Below are 15,008 nucleotides of genomic sequence, written 5' to 3' on the forward strand. Positions count from 1 at the left end.
TACAGAAAATGAAAATATTTTTGTTCAAATGCTTAACACAGAAAATATCTGTCTACTTTTTTTAAGTTAGAGATAGAATATTATTCAGAGCTAGGAAATTTCCACTGGGTACGAATTGAAGGGACTTTAGAGAACTGGAGAGATTTTAAGACACAAAGATAAAATTCATTTAGAAAAATATTGGTAATAGTAGCAGCAACATATATTGAACAATAATTATAGTTCAGGCAGTGTTCTAAATTTTCTATATCAATTAACTCCTGATTAAAATTTCTACAGGCATGGAACCTGGACTACAGAGAGGTCAGAAAACTTAACCAAGTTTATTCTAAAAGAATGTGGTATAACTGAGTTCAGAGCTTGGGCTTTTAACCAGTATGTTTTAGAACCTGACTCCAAATATTACATACAGGAGGAAATGAAATGTGTCACTTTTGAGACCACTGGACATCATATCCAACTTCCTACAGTTTCATAAAAAATCAAATAATAAATGAAATAGAAGAACCGTGATATTCTATAATAATAATTTCACTGAATGGTAATGATATTGATACATTTAGTAATAACCCATTTTATGACTTTCCATAAAACCTGGTACTTTCTCTAGGGACACTTCCTAGAGCGGAATAGGAGGAGTATGAAGAACCATACAGCTCTCAAGAGACAGAGAAAAATGAGAAGTGATGAAGTCATCGATGGACAAAGAGAGTAACTGTCCCAAATTTCCAGTCAAAATCCTTAGGCATCCTAGGCTATTAATTCTAACCCGCATCCTAGGCTATTAATTCTAACCCACAAGTGCTGGCAAGATTACCTGTTGTATGTGTGGGTTTGTACTCATTTACAATAAATTTTGCTTTACTTAAGAACAAAACAAACAAAAACTGTGTCCACTCCTGCCTCTGCAATCAAGTTGCTGATGGCCTTGGGACGTTATTTAATGTTTATGGGCCTCAACTTCTTCCTCTATTAAAATACCTGCTTTATTGATGTCCTAGAATTGTTTTGACTAAAAAATAAAATATTGTGACAGTGCTTTGGTAATTACGTATTCCTTGTGAGATGATGAGAATAGCAAAAATAAGCTTGCTGATGTATTTCCTCAACTTTGAAGGCAGGTGGGAATGCAAGGTTTGTAAAACTAGCCTGGTAGCTGAGGCCTATTCTTTGTTTCTTAAAAAGAAAAAAAAAAAAAAAGTGTGTGCCCTCTGAGGATCTAAAAGGAAGAAAATTAAGGCTTTCATATAAGTATGCCTTGGAAAGAAAAGAGGCATTTAGGATGTAAGTAGTTTGGGAAAATTCTTTGACAGATAAAGCAATAAGCACGGTCATGTTAAAAACTCTTGTTGAAACTTTGGAAAGTCTTTCTATGCTGTAAATTATTAAAGATATTAATTCAAAAGAGTTCTGTTCACATTTAAAAAAATTATTTATGAGTTATAATATTGGTTTCCTCTTGGTTATACTTTAAAATATTTATTCATATGTTGTAGTAATACCTCCATGACTTATATCAAAGTATCACTAGTTAATTGCATCTTATTTCCTAAACCAATGTTTCAGATATTTGAAAAGTTTTTTACAGGAAATATGCTGAAACAATGGGGGAAAAGTCTGTGTAGGAATTTTATGAATTTTCAAATTCTTTCCCTTGTTTCTATGAGTAATCAGGAGATCACGTAATTTTTATAGTATCTCTTACATCTTCAACTGGGTCGTGTTTTCATAATTGTCAGGATTATTTTAATGCTTGTGTAGTTTATCCTCATACCTTGTAAACCTCGTTTACCTTTTAAATTGCTTTGTTACAAATATGGTCAAATTAGTCCAAGTGATCAAGGGTATTCCCATTTTTAATAAATACAACTGTCATTTTGGTGTTACTAGCTTCTAATTGAGCAAATTGCCAGAATTCTTTATAACATAAACTTGCAATTTCACAGGCATATTAGCATTTCACATCAAAAGAAAAAAAGGATATCTGCTAAATTGAGTAACTTTTGGGGGAGGGAGGGAAGCACTTGCCCTTTGGGAACTAACTTATAGATTTGCATTTATTACATATAGTTTCAATTTGCTAAAGCTACCAAAATGCAATATGCCAGAAATGGACTGGCTTTTAATAATGGGAATTTATTAGGTTACAAGTTACAATTCTAAGGTCATGGAAAATGTCCAAATTAAGGAATCTGCAAGAGGATACCTTCTCTGAAGAAAGGCTGCTGGCATCCAGGGTACCTCTGTGACATAGGAAGGCACATGGCTAGCATCTGCTGGTCTTCCTTTCCTGGGTTCCATTTCTTTCAGCTTCTGATTCCAGTGGCTTTCTCTCTGAGTGTCCTCTCTTAGCATCTCCAGGGCTTTTCTCTCTCTGAGCTCTCTCCAAATATCTCTGCCTTTTATCCTCTCATAATGGACTCCAGTAAAAGATTAAGATCCACCTTGAATGGGCAGGGTCACATCTCAATTGAAACAACCTAATCAAAAGGTCCTACCCACAACAGATCTGCACCCACAGGATGAACTGAAAGAACATAGTGTTTTCTGGGGTACATATCAGCTTCAAACAAGCAAATATATGTAAGCTAGTTATACTATGAAGGTATTGTATCAATGAGCTAAAAAATCATCACAGGTAGTACATCTGCTCAGCCACTCTAAATAATCTGTGATTGTGAAAGCTGGATGTGTTTAACACACTATCCTGTGTTCAACATGGGCACAAGGGCTTTGCAGGTAATGAAAAGGAAAAAAATTTAAAGACTGGAGCCACTTCTCTCCTCTACATGGGGGTGGAAGCAAAACATTTGTTTTGAATCACCAATTGTCTATTTCACATGTGAGTATTTATTTCTAGTTTTTCCTTTTTCCCTAACTTCTACAAGTTTTGATTGAAATTATATGTCTTCATGTTGTATTGTTTTCCCTCTGATATAACTTGACTGATTCCTATTAAGTACAAAATATTCAGTTTCAAGTTTTTTTCTGTTTGTTTGTTTCCTGTATTGGGTAGTTTTAGGTTTTCTTATGTACCATAAAATTCCATGTTTATTATGTTGGCTCTCTTCCCTTCTTTAGTCATGCTCTGTTGTGTCAGTATCCTATAGTTTTTATAGTTCGTTGAATGATATACACTTCCTTAAAATCAAAGGTTATAGCCATATTCAAGGAGATAGGAAAAAATATGTTTTTTTTTTCTGATACACTTGTGACCAAAGTGATTACAAAGCATTCTTCAAATTTGGAATGCTACATATTTCCTATTACATTAGGCAGGACATACTAAAACTACAAACTTCAAAAGGTACCATTTCTTTTCAAGGCAAACACTAGATCCTCAGTCCCATTGGGGTGATGTTTGATGGGGGGAAATAAAAAACATCAATAAAGTTTGGCTATGTAAATTTGGGAAAAGACTTCTAAGCACCACTCAGACTAATGTGGATATAATATTTGTCATACAGTAATCACCTAAGAAATATTTAATAAATGGGAAAGGCTATTGAAACCCTTCCATGACACAGGATAAAGTATATATAATCAGAAAGCATTTTATAAAAGCTATTTGAAAACAGCATTAGAAGAACTTACTTGCATTAAAAGATAAGCAAGCATTAGAATTTCCAGCATTTGCACTGATTTGTACAATAGCAGTGAGACAGTGTTACTACTAGCTAGAGCAGTAGTAATAAAGTCAGGGACACTGTATGGTTGAAGCAGCAAATTTCTGTAATTTAAAGACTGAACTCTCAATGACTTAAAGCAGGTTGTAAATACACTGCAATTTGCAAATGAGTCTGAGGCAAGAAAACACTTTGTGTGATATAGCCAATTTAATTCCATCGTAAGTCCTAGGTCAGAGAATTTGTAGACTTAAAGAAAGAAGATGATACTGAATATCCAGGAGAGAAGTATCCTGGTCATGGCTGGCTGACCTATGACAAAGATGAAGATATGGCAATTACCTCACACTCTATTCATGGCCAACATGGATCAGATCACACTTTACTCATAACTCCTCTCCCTGAGCTCTTTGCATAAGCAGCCAGTAAGTTGGCACTAACTTCTAAGTTGAAATGCATTTTTGTCATCTTTGATCTATAAGAATAGTTTTAAAATTAATAGTAAAACACATTGTAGTTATTCCTGGATGCTCTTTATGATTATGCTTACTGGTGATAATTCTGTGTGTGTGTGTGTGTGTGTGTGTGCATGCATGCTTAAACTAGAAGTACAGTTCACCACATACAGTTCATTTCATAACATAAGGTCTGTTCTTTCAAGTGAATTATTTTGTGATCTATCAAAAAACACTTAAAGGACCATAAGCAGAAGTTACCAAACAGGTTGAATCTGATCAACATTTTAAATTGTTAACTTTCTGTACAGATTGGGTTGAACATAACAAAGATAATATTTTACAAATGTCAAAATATCTTGCTTTGATTTCTCCCCCCTTAATGATGTTTTAGTGCAATTCCCCTCTCCTGACATGGGGACGCTCTTCAGGTCACCCAGAATGAGAGGACTGATAGTTAACCTCTCATGAGCTTTGTGGAGAGAGAAGTTTGCTAAATTCTCTTCGCTCCCAGCTAACAGGTCATGGGCCATGCCTGGAAGAACAGATGGTCTCTTCCAAAGGGAAAAATAAAACTCTGCAAATAAACAATGTCAGGATGGACTAGAAGAAGAAAGACATGAGAGGTTAAAAGATCAGTCTGTGCTTTCTGTCCCTAACAAATGGTGAATATTTCTTGTAAATAAATAAGGTAGACTATAGGGTCCTCCCCCCCACCCCCCACTATGTGAGGACTAATCATGAAGAAAGGAACTGACTTTAGAGAAATATCCAGTAAGTATGGGGAAGCCTGAAGGTAGAGGTATTGTGCTGACTCCCTTCTGATTTATGACTCTGGAAGGAGTTGCCCAACAATTTTGGGTACACACTCCTCAGAGCGTTCTTGTTGACACAGTGTGCTTAAAGAGGACCTTTGAATGTGCCTCCCACTGCTCCATTTGGTGTGAGGGCATTCAGAAGTACTCACGTACTTGATGGGGGACGGAGAAAGTAGCCAAGGAGACTGAAGAGGAGCTTCTATGAGGGGGTAAGCGATTGGAGAGCTGAGACTTGTCGGGAGGATTGTATTTACCCTGGATCAAATAAGTCTGATCTCAAGATGTCTAAGGTATGTCCCAGATTGCAAGACAGAAACGAGCCAATATTTGGCTAAGAGCGCTTAATGACCTTTAAGAAAATAAGTTTAGTTGTTCAATTCTTGATTAGCTCAATCATGTACCACATGTGTCAAACCCCCAAGTATATATTTTTATAATTGTTTAATACCAAAATGATATGCTTTATAGCTGATATATAACTTCAGTACACAAATAGAAAGACAAAAAGAACATGTGCTATAATCTAGTTCAAAAATGGAGAAGCATTTTTTTTTGTGGTTAAGTATGGCAGAATATGTGTCCTACCATGTAAAAAGCAGATACTATTTTAGTAATATACTGTTATCATCATTATAGGTTAAGATACCAACATAAGGATTTTATTTCTCCCTGTTGAAATTTTAGTTATTTTGAGAATGCAACTTGTTAAGGACTCTATAAATAAGGGAGGATGTGATCAACTATAAGAGATTTCAGAAATGAAACATATATATGAATGGTTTTAAAATCAGGTCTAGGAAATAACTTTTCATTCTAGATGGTAAGAATGAAATCATTATGGACTGTAACATGAGTTCTAGCTTACCACCATTCTGAATAAGTATAATACAAGGAAATTGATTTTAAAATTTAAGAATTTACTTAATATGAATCTCATATACATTGGGTGAGAGATCCTGAAATGTCCTCTTCTCGTGATCTTTGAAATAAGATTTAATCTGTACGCACAACTACAGTTATGAAAACAAGAATGTAACTTCTATGAGAAGTTATGAAAATGTAATTTCTATGATTTTTTTAATTTGAAATATATTTCCTAATAGATATTTATTGAATTCCTTGTTTCTCATGCCATCTCACTCATTTAAACACATACACACAGACAAATCTTCTTATCATGGTGAATGCTTACAGTAAAAACACTCATGCTTAGTTATCTAAATATGGCCTTCTGTAATTTTTTTCCCCCAAATGTTCAGTGTAAAGGTTAAGTCATTGCTTAATGGCTTTCAGTATAGACAGCAATGCTTAAGAAGAACTCTGGAGTGTACTGAAATTTTTTACATGCCATTGATGGTATTATACAAATTTGATATTAATCTTTGATGTATGTTTGTATTACAACATCACAGCAGTATTTTTCTATACCTGTTTTGATGGGGAAAAACCCATGCATTCCATGCACCAGTTTTTGTTACCTCAAATAGTAGTGATTTCAGTTAAAATTTTTAAATAATTAATATACCTCTTAGCTGAACAGCTTATGTCCTCAACTGCTTTTATTATTATTTTTTGAAGACCCACATAGCAATGAAAGTTATTTTTTAAACAATTATTCCAAACAAGGTAACTCCTTTTGGAAATGGGAAGGAATAAAAACAAACCTTTATTTTATAAAGGGAGGGAAGATGGCATAGACAAGTCATGTAATTTATTCATAGCTCATAACTAGGCATTGGTATAATTAAGAAATTAGATTATCTGCTTCTTTAAGCATAAACCAATGCTTTCTGAACAAGCAAACTCAACAAGGGATAAATCAGGAGCAACAGACTTTCCAGTCTAAAACTTGTGATTTGGGAATATAAGAATGCCCTACAGTAAAGCATAATTAAATCTTCACATTCTTTAATTTATTTCAGTATAAGATTTTAAGATGAGTTTGTTTTAGCTTTTTAGTTAAAAAATGGATGTCTGGATTCACTTCATTATCACTTTGATGTGCGAAAGTATGGAGGAACTCTCTTCCAGGATGACTTCAACTCTGCTGTTTTTGAAACAATAATTCTCACTCCTACTCTTCCTTGAAATGTGGGTGTCTTGACAGCCTGAGTGGGTGGAGTAGAGAAAACAAAGCCTCATGGTGCCATGTAATACTTCAGGTAAAGAAAAGACATAATGAAAAATACCCTGTTCAAGAGAAAAGCAGATGTACACAAAGGAACTGCCATTTTTCAGATGTTCTGTTATCAAATCACCTTTGTTCTCCCGGCTACCCTGCGTTCCTGAAGCAATGCCTGAGCTTTCCTTTGCCAGAGGCTAAATTGGGGTGAAAGAAAGTGGAGAAAATGATCAGCTTCTCAGGAGGTCTTGAACTTGTGCCAGTTTGCTGGCATGCCAAAGCATGAGAGATGGCAGCGATGCTGTCAGGAAAAATGATATTTGGTGTCATGTGATCTCAGTCTGCATGCATTTCTTTTCCTTTGGTGTGGGATAGGATGACTAAAAAAATCCTGTGAGAGGCAAGGGTGGGGATAAACTTTTGAATGCATATACCTAGATTTAAAAAAAAAGAGAAAAGGTTGTGCCTAGTTTAGTTATTTTAAAAACCATAGAGCATGGATTAACTTTTTATATAAAATAACTTTGAGACACTTGGGAAAGAGACTCAATAAAATATGAAAGAAAGGATTATGATATTAGTAAAATTTGAATGTATAAGGTGAATTTAATATTTATGTAAAAGTTTTGCTCTCCAATCATGTTCTCATTAAATAGTCATTTATTTTCCTGGTCTACTTTAACACTCATAAATGATCTGCCACCTTTTCCTTTAAAACAAAGATCAAAGCAATCTAAGACATTTATTTTCTAAAAAAAATGCATTCTCTTATAATCTCTATTTTAAAGACAAGGTAATCAAGGGTCAAGGAGGTTAAATACCTTGACCAGGGTCACACAGCTAATAAATGTTGGAGTTAGATTTCAAAATGAGGCTGTCTAGCTCCAGAGTCTACACAATCAATCATTTCACCATACAGGTTAAATAATCGAGAGTTCTGGGACTGACATGAAGACAGAAGGAAAGTGATACACAGAGAGACAAATAAATGTCTTTATGCAGTTAAAGAGTATAGTTGGGGGAGGAAAATGTATGCTTAGAAAGTTACGGTCAAAGAGTGGCCTTTAGAGTTTATAGTTTTAAAGCCTGGGAATCCCAAGGTTGTGATATGGAAGGTCCAGAATGTGGCCATGGACTAGGATGTTGTAGAGAAGAGATGCTGGACATAAAGTCTGAGGTTTTTTGATGAGTCTCTTGTGTGAATTTTTAATTCACCCTGAAACAAGTCCTGGATAAGAATATGGGCCAAAAAGGAGTGTTATAGAACAAGACAGCCATATGGCATGGCCCCAAAAGGAGGCATTATTATATAAATGAGAACTTGTAATAGTTTGGAAGTGACTAGGGGGAACTAAACTTGTCTAATGGCAAATGGGCCCAGAAAGTGCAGCAAAGGAGAGGGTCTCCTTAAAAAACATTCAATTAAGGGAACATATTAGGAGGGTGTTCAGTGATGAGATCGAAGACTTATAATAAATACTCCTCATGGTATAAAGTGGATCATATTTTGAGAAAATGAGGTTGAGTAAAGTGTGACTTCTTCTTATGAGGAACTAGGACATCATGAAATGTGTTCAAGGAAAGTAATGATATGCTAAAAAGCATGGTGTCATAATGACTGGAAAAGGATTTGTGTGAGGAAGACAAGTGGAAATGGGGCCAACCAATTTAAAAATAATTACACTTGTCTGAGAAAGAGTTTAAGGAAATGTTTAAAGATCAGAGAATTGAAAATACTTGTAAATGGTTTCATTTTTGAAAATCAATCAACAACATTTGGTGAGATTTGGATATAAGGGTGAAATGTGAGTATTCTGTGCAGAGATAGCAACGAGAGTGATGTGGAAACTACATGAGGAGTCCAATGACAAACATATTGACTTTGAGATGACGGAGAATCTAACCAGGGCCTTAGTAGAGAAGCCAGTTTAGGAAACATAAACTTTGTCATAATCTAAATTGCAAGCATGATTGAAATTTCTGACGGAGAGGATATAGAATAGGATTGCAGAGGATAATCCATGCCTTGGGCTACCAAAGTGACATGGCAGGGAAAGGGAGAGGATGCAGTGAGGGGTGGACGCATACAATTGGCAAGAAGGAAGACCAGGTTGATGTCATTTTGTTCAGTAGAGGAAAAACATATTGTGAAGATTCTCACAATCTTCACAAATCAAAGAAATATTGGCTGTTAAAGATTTAAAAAAATGGAAAAGAGGGACACTGGTGGCCTCTGAAAAAATATCCAGTAACTGGGTGGGGAAGCTTTTTACTATCTTCCTTGCAATGAATTCCTCAATCTGCTAGTGATTTTCAACGCCAGACAGGTGAAATCTCTGAGTACAAAAATAGTTCCCTAATGCATTAGAAATCCTACCACAATAAGAGATGAAAATTAATGTAAGCTGCTGCAACTCTAACTCATTATACAACCCAGAGTTGGCACTATGTCGATATGAACAAGGACTCTGTGCAGCCATGAGTAGCGGCTTCTCCTTTCAGAATAATAATATGCCAAACCAAGACACTGATAGGAGAGACTGAGTTGTGTTGTGTGAGATGGAAATGGAGAACATAACCCTTCAGTAAACCTGTGACAAGATAAAATCTGCTTTTAGTGACTCCTTTTCTCTCTTCTCTCCACTACTTTTGTAAGTTGCTCTCATGAAGAGAACTGGTATCAGTCATTCTTAACTTACTGTACAATTTTTGTTTACTTCTCCCAAAAATGTTTTTCCCCTAGTTATGAGAAAGAATACACCTTCTTTCAAGAGACATTAAATATTAACATATGGGTATGTGAATTATTTTATTTTTTACCCCAATGCCATTTTAAGTGCCTCTAAACTATGCTATGCAGCTTTATACAGATAAAAAAGCAAAATCAGATTTATTCCAACCACGATATGAGTGATTCTCAGCTTGTGTTCTTCCCACAGTCCCCATCTGATACCTCATAATAAAACACCCACTGTTATCATTCTCGTGGAGCCATGGCATGATGGAGGACAAAATGGAGACCAAGAGGCATTTGGTATTTATAAAGCATGTAATTTGGCCAAGTACTTTTCAGTTATCTCAATCTATCCAAACTGGGATTTGAACACTATTTGTTTAATTTCAAAGTCTAAACTGATGCCACTATAATGTTTTGCCTCAAAACCAATTTATTAACTTATGTTGAACAACTGTTCCCGAACTAGTCTCAGGTGCTTTGAGCTCAAAGAGGAGGCAGATAGTCATGACTCATAATGTATTTAAATGTTGCATTTATATACAACCACTATGAATATTTTAATAGGTAGCCATTATAATTATCAGGAAAGCCAATTTATTAAACAGTTACTCATAGTAAGCACTAGAGTAAAAATGTGAAATAAATTATTTCAGCATATCAGAAGAAACCTTTAATTTATATGGAAACCAGGATACTCACATGAAGAAAAAAATTACTGTTAATCTGTCAATGGCCAAGGACTCTGGCATAAGTTGAAATAAATTTCTCTTTGCAGAGAAGACCCATGGAAACTGATATGTAAATTAAAAAATAAACTTCCTCTCCTTTTAACCTTACCCCTTAGCATATGTCCTTAGTGGTACAGCCGTAAATAGAACATACTAACTACAGGCTCACAGGCCCATCCTTAAATTAATGATGTTTTCCACAGTTCTCCACCTCTGTAATCAAGATACACTTATGGAATTGATTGAAATAAACAGTCATGCTCTGAAATGTGTCCCCAAATTATCGTAAATGGTAAATGCAACAACAAAGCAGCAAGGAAATTGCCTTGTTCATGAACTATGTGGTGTTCACAGATAAATCTCTGAAATGCAAAAGATACAGTGAGTCCTGATGAGTTTCTCTTCTCTTCTATATTATATTAAAGAAAAAAGAAAATGCACATGTATTTTTTTTTTATCTGCCTTAGGGAACTCTCATAGCTTTTATTATCTATATTTTTAGTGGTGCTTCCTGACTGCTCACACTGCTGGAGTGCCTGGCACTGGGGACAGAAAAGCAATGTACCGTGGTCAAGAGTAACTATCATAGCAGTATCACTTTGAGGAGGCTCTTTGCCCAAAGTCCTAATTCAAGTGACGCTGAAGAGCTCTCTAGAGGTTGTAAAGAAAGGCAATTGCAAACGTGTAGTCCATGAAATCACTTTTACTCAGTTTGAAGGATACTTACAGAAGGTTTTTCATTCTACTATTCTCACCATTTGGTGTCCAGACTCTACAAAGTGGGCAAGGCAAAGTGCTGGCTGCAATATTTGGCCAGGAAGTTGATCGTAAGAATGACAGATAATTTTATTACTTCCTGAAGAAATTTTCTCCAAGTGTAAGAATCCACACAGCCTTAGGGAAAAAAAAAATGTTGTTTTCTCCAATCAAACACAGAAATTAACATTTGTATCTAGTACACAGTAATGGATATTATTGTGCTTGTGCTCATGGATGGAAAGTGCTTAGCAGGGGGGAGATGATGTTCGTTTTATTCTTACCTTAGAAAGCACCTAATTTAATATTTGTCTTAGTAGAATTTGCATTTAAACCTTTTTAGGGGGAGCTTTGTAATATAATTGTATTGCAAAAATTATATTTAAACAATTTGAATAAGACAAGCAAATTAATTCCTGTATGTGCCAGTTTGGATGTATTATGTCCCCCCAAACACCATGTTCTTCAATGCAATCTTGAGGGGGCAGACATATTAGTGTTGATTAGGTTGGAACCTACTGATTGAGTGTTTCCATGGAGATGTGACTCAACTAACTGTGGGCAAGACCTTTGACTGGATAATTTCCATGGAGGTGTTACCCCACCTATTCAGGGTGTGTCTTAATTAAATCACTGGAGCCATATAAAAGAGCTGACAAACAGAAGGAACTCAGAGCTGCAGCTAAGAGAGGACAAAATGTCCCAAGAGCAACATTTTGGCGGATGCCATTTTGAAATGCAACCTGGGAGCAAGCAGATGCCAGCTACATGCCTTCCTAGCTAAGAGAGGTTTTCCATATTCCAATGGCCTTTCTCCAGTGAAGGTACCCTATTGATGATGTCTTCCCTTGGACACTTTATGGCCTTAAGACTGTAACTTTGTAACTAAATAAACCCCCTTTATAAAAGCCAATCCATTTCTGGGGTTTTGCAAAACAGGAGAATTAGCAAACCTGAATACCATATTACCATCATCATTGTCCATTTTACTTTCTAGCTCTTGACCATAGATGTCCTCATTTTTTAAATATACATACAGTTTTATTATGGATAGTACCAGTTACTTTCTTTTCTATCTGCTATCATCCCCACATTATAGATATTCACTTATGCCAACATCATTGATTAAGCCAGCCTTTTGCTTAATTGCTTTGAAATATCATTTTGTTTTATGTTAACTTTCCATTTATATCCAGATATCCAGATCTATTTATGGACTTGCAATTTGGTTTTACTGACTGGTTTGCATTTTTAATTTATTTTCAAATAAAATGCTGTGTTTTGATACCTGTGACATCATACTTTTAATATCTTCTTTATGTGTTTTATATTTACTACAAAATGTCTCTAACAGACACAAAATAGAATATAGTAAAATGCAAACCTGAATCCATAGTTCAGATATATTTTGCCACATGTATTTTATATTTTCCATACCTACTTTTTGCAGATATTTCTCTCAACCTACTGACTAGGCAGTTAATCATATTTCCTCTATTGCTTTTTCTACTCATTTGCAGATTATTAATTCTTATTATATATTTTTAGTAAGGAGATATAAATTTGCCATTTACACCTTTGACATGAAATCTGAAGTTCATGAATGTCACCATCCCCTTCTGAATAATTCAAGGATATTAAACACTACAACTCTTATTTTACTCCCCATCTTCTACATGACTGTATAAAAGCATTTTTGCTTCATCTTGCTTTTAATTTTATACTCTAAATTAATCATTTGTTACTGTCACCTTTAAATGCTTCTTTAGATTTTACCAGTACATTTTTGAGACTATAAAAATGTTTTCTAACTGCTTTGCTCACTATTGCTTTTCTTACCCTCTCCCACCCTTTCTAGGTTTAATGTCCTTATTGTTGAAGTACATCCTTTATTAGTTATGAGAGTGAGGGCCTAGAAATGGTAAAATGTTCAAACTTTTGTCTGAAAATATATTTTAATTGTCATTACTCTGGAGTGATAGTGTGAATAAGTATAGGCATCAGGACTTTGAGGATAGTGCTATATAGTCAAACATGCTCTTGACACAAGGCTTTTATACAACTTCCATCTGTCTGGGAATGTTTCTTCCTCCTATGTGTCATGGTTTGCTCCCTCACTTTACTCTTGCCTTGCTCAGCTCTCCCCTTCTCAGAGAGGATCTCCCCAGGTCTACTCGACTTAACACTCCCTTACTTTATTTTATATACTGTCATTTATTATTTCCTGGCATTACATATATATTGCCTGTCTCACCCATATCAAGGCCGATGTCCTCAGAACAAGTACTTTATTTCATTTGCTGCTTGCCAGCACATAGAACAGTGCTTGGCATATGGTAGGTGCTCAAAATACATTTGTTGAAAGAATTTATAGTCCATGGTGGCTGATGAGAAGTTGACTGTACCTCTAAATGCTGCTACTTTGTAAGAAATGTATCTTTTCTGTCTTTTAGATTTTTCTCTTTCATATACTGCAGGATTCAGGTGCTATATTGTGTTCAGATATGAATTTGTTTTTATTTATCAGCTCAGAACTTGGTGTATACACAGTTACAAAATGTCCAGCCAGGTTTGTGTTTGTTTCGTTTTGTTTTGGGTACAGATTAAGGAAAACAGTTATCATTCCAATTTTTCTTTTTTATAGGATTCTTTTTTTAATTTTATTTTTTAAAATCTATCTTTCAGTGAGAATGTAGTCCTTGGAAGATCTTGACTAGATAAGTAGGTTAGGTCTCAGTTCTCGGTTACCACTTGTTGCCCATTCCTGTGTGGGCTATAAAACCCAATCAGATGCTTAGCAACTCTAAAACAATGACTCATGTTAAATTAGCACTTCTAGGGATTCTAGGCCTCTCCTGTTTCTCCCTTCCTACATGAATTTCATCTCCCTATGTTGTTGGAACAAAATGCACAACTATAAACTTTAACAACATTTATATTGCTTAAAAAAAAAACTCATTGGTACTTGTTTGGAAATGTATTTAATATTTTACCGACTTTGAGAAAATTTCCATTGGTGTGATGTTAATTTCTGTAATCCAGATTTCTTATTAGTTCAGATCTATTTTATATGTTTCTACAAGACTTTTTAGTTTCTCTCTTGAGGGGAACTAAAATGTTTCTTACTAATGAATTAAAAACTAGTGTCACATTTTTAGGTTTAAAATTATTGTATCCAAAGAAAATTATTATTAAAATTATTATCATTTGTATTTGATACATTATTTGCTTCACTTTGCTGTTATTTTATTTAGAATTGGTACATCACTATTAATAATTGAGATTAGCCTATTGTTTTCCTTATTGTATTAATAAATTTTTGATAATGGATATTTAAGATTATTGCTTTTGATTTTAGATTACTTAAATTTAAGGTTAAGATGATTATACTAAAGGAAATGGGTAGAATATTTAAATACTTTTTTCTTAAAAGTAGCACAGAACTCAACAGTAAAATTATCTGACTTTGTTGCCATATTTAATAATAAGGCATTGATAATCTTTCCATGTTCTTCCATGCTTTTTATTATTTCAGTGCCCCCTTTGCCATATTGAATACTTTTGACATTAAATACTGTATTATTTGATATTACTGGTTTCATTTGTATTTTCCAAATATATATATTCTTTTTCCCAATTTTTTTTCATTGTTTCTTAAGCATATTTTCAGAAAAACAGAGTTAGGTTTTGTTTCAGTATGTGATCAGAGAGTATCTATGTAAAGTAAAATTTAACCCATTCATATTTAGTGTTAGGACAGATGCAC

This window comes from Choloepus didactylus, chromosome 7 (genome assembly GCF_015220235.1).
Source record: "Choloepus didactylus isolate mChoDid1 chromosome 7, mChoDid1.pri, whole genome shotgun sequence".
Classification (NCBI taxonomy): Eukaryota; Metazoa; Chordata; class Mammalia; order Pilosa; family Megalonychidae; genus Choloepus; species Choloepus didactylus.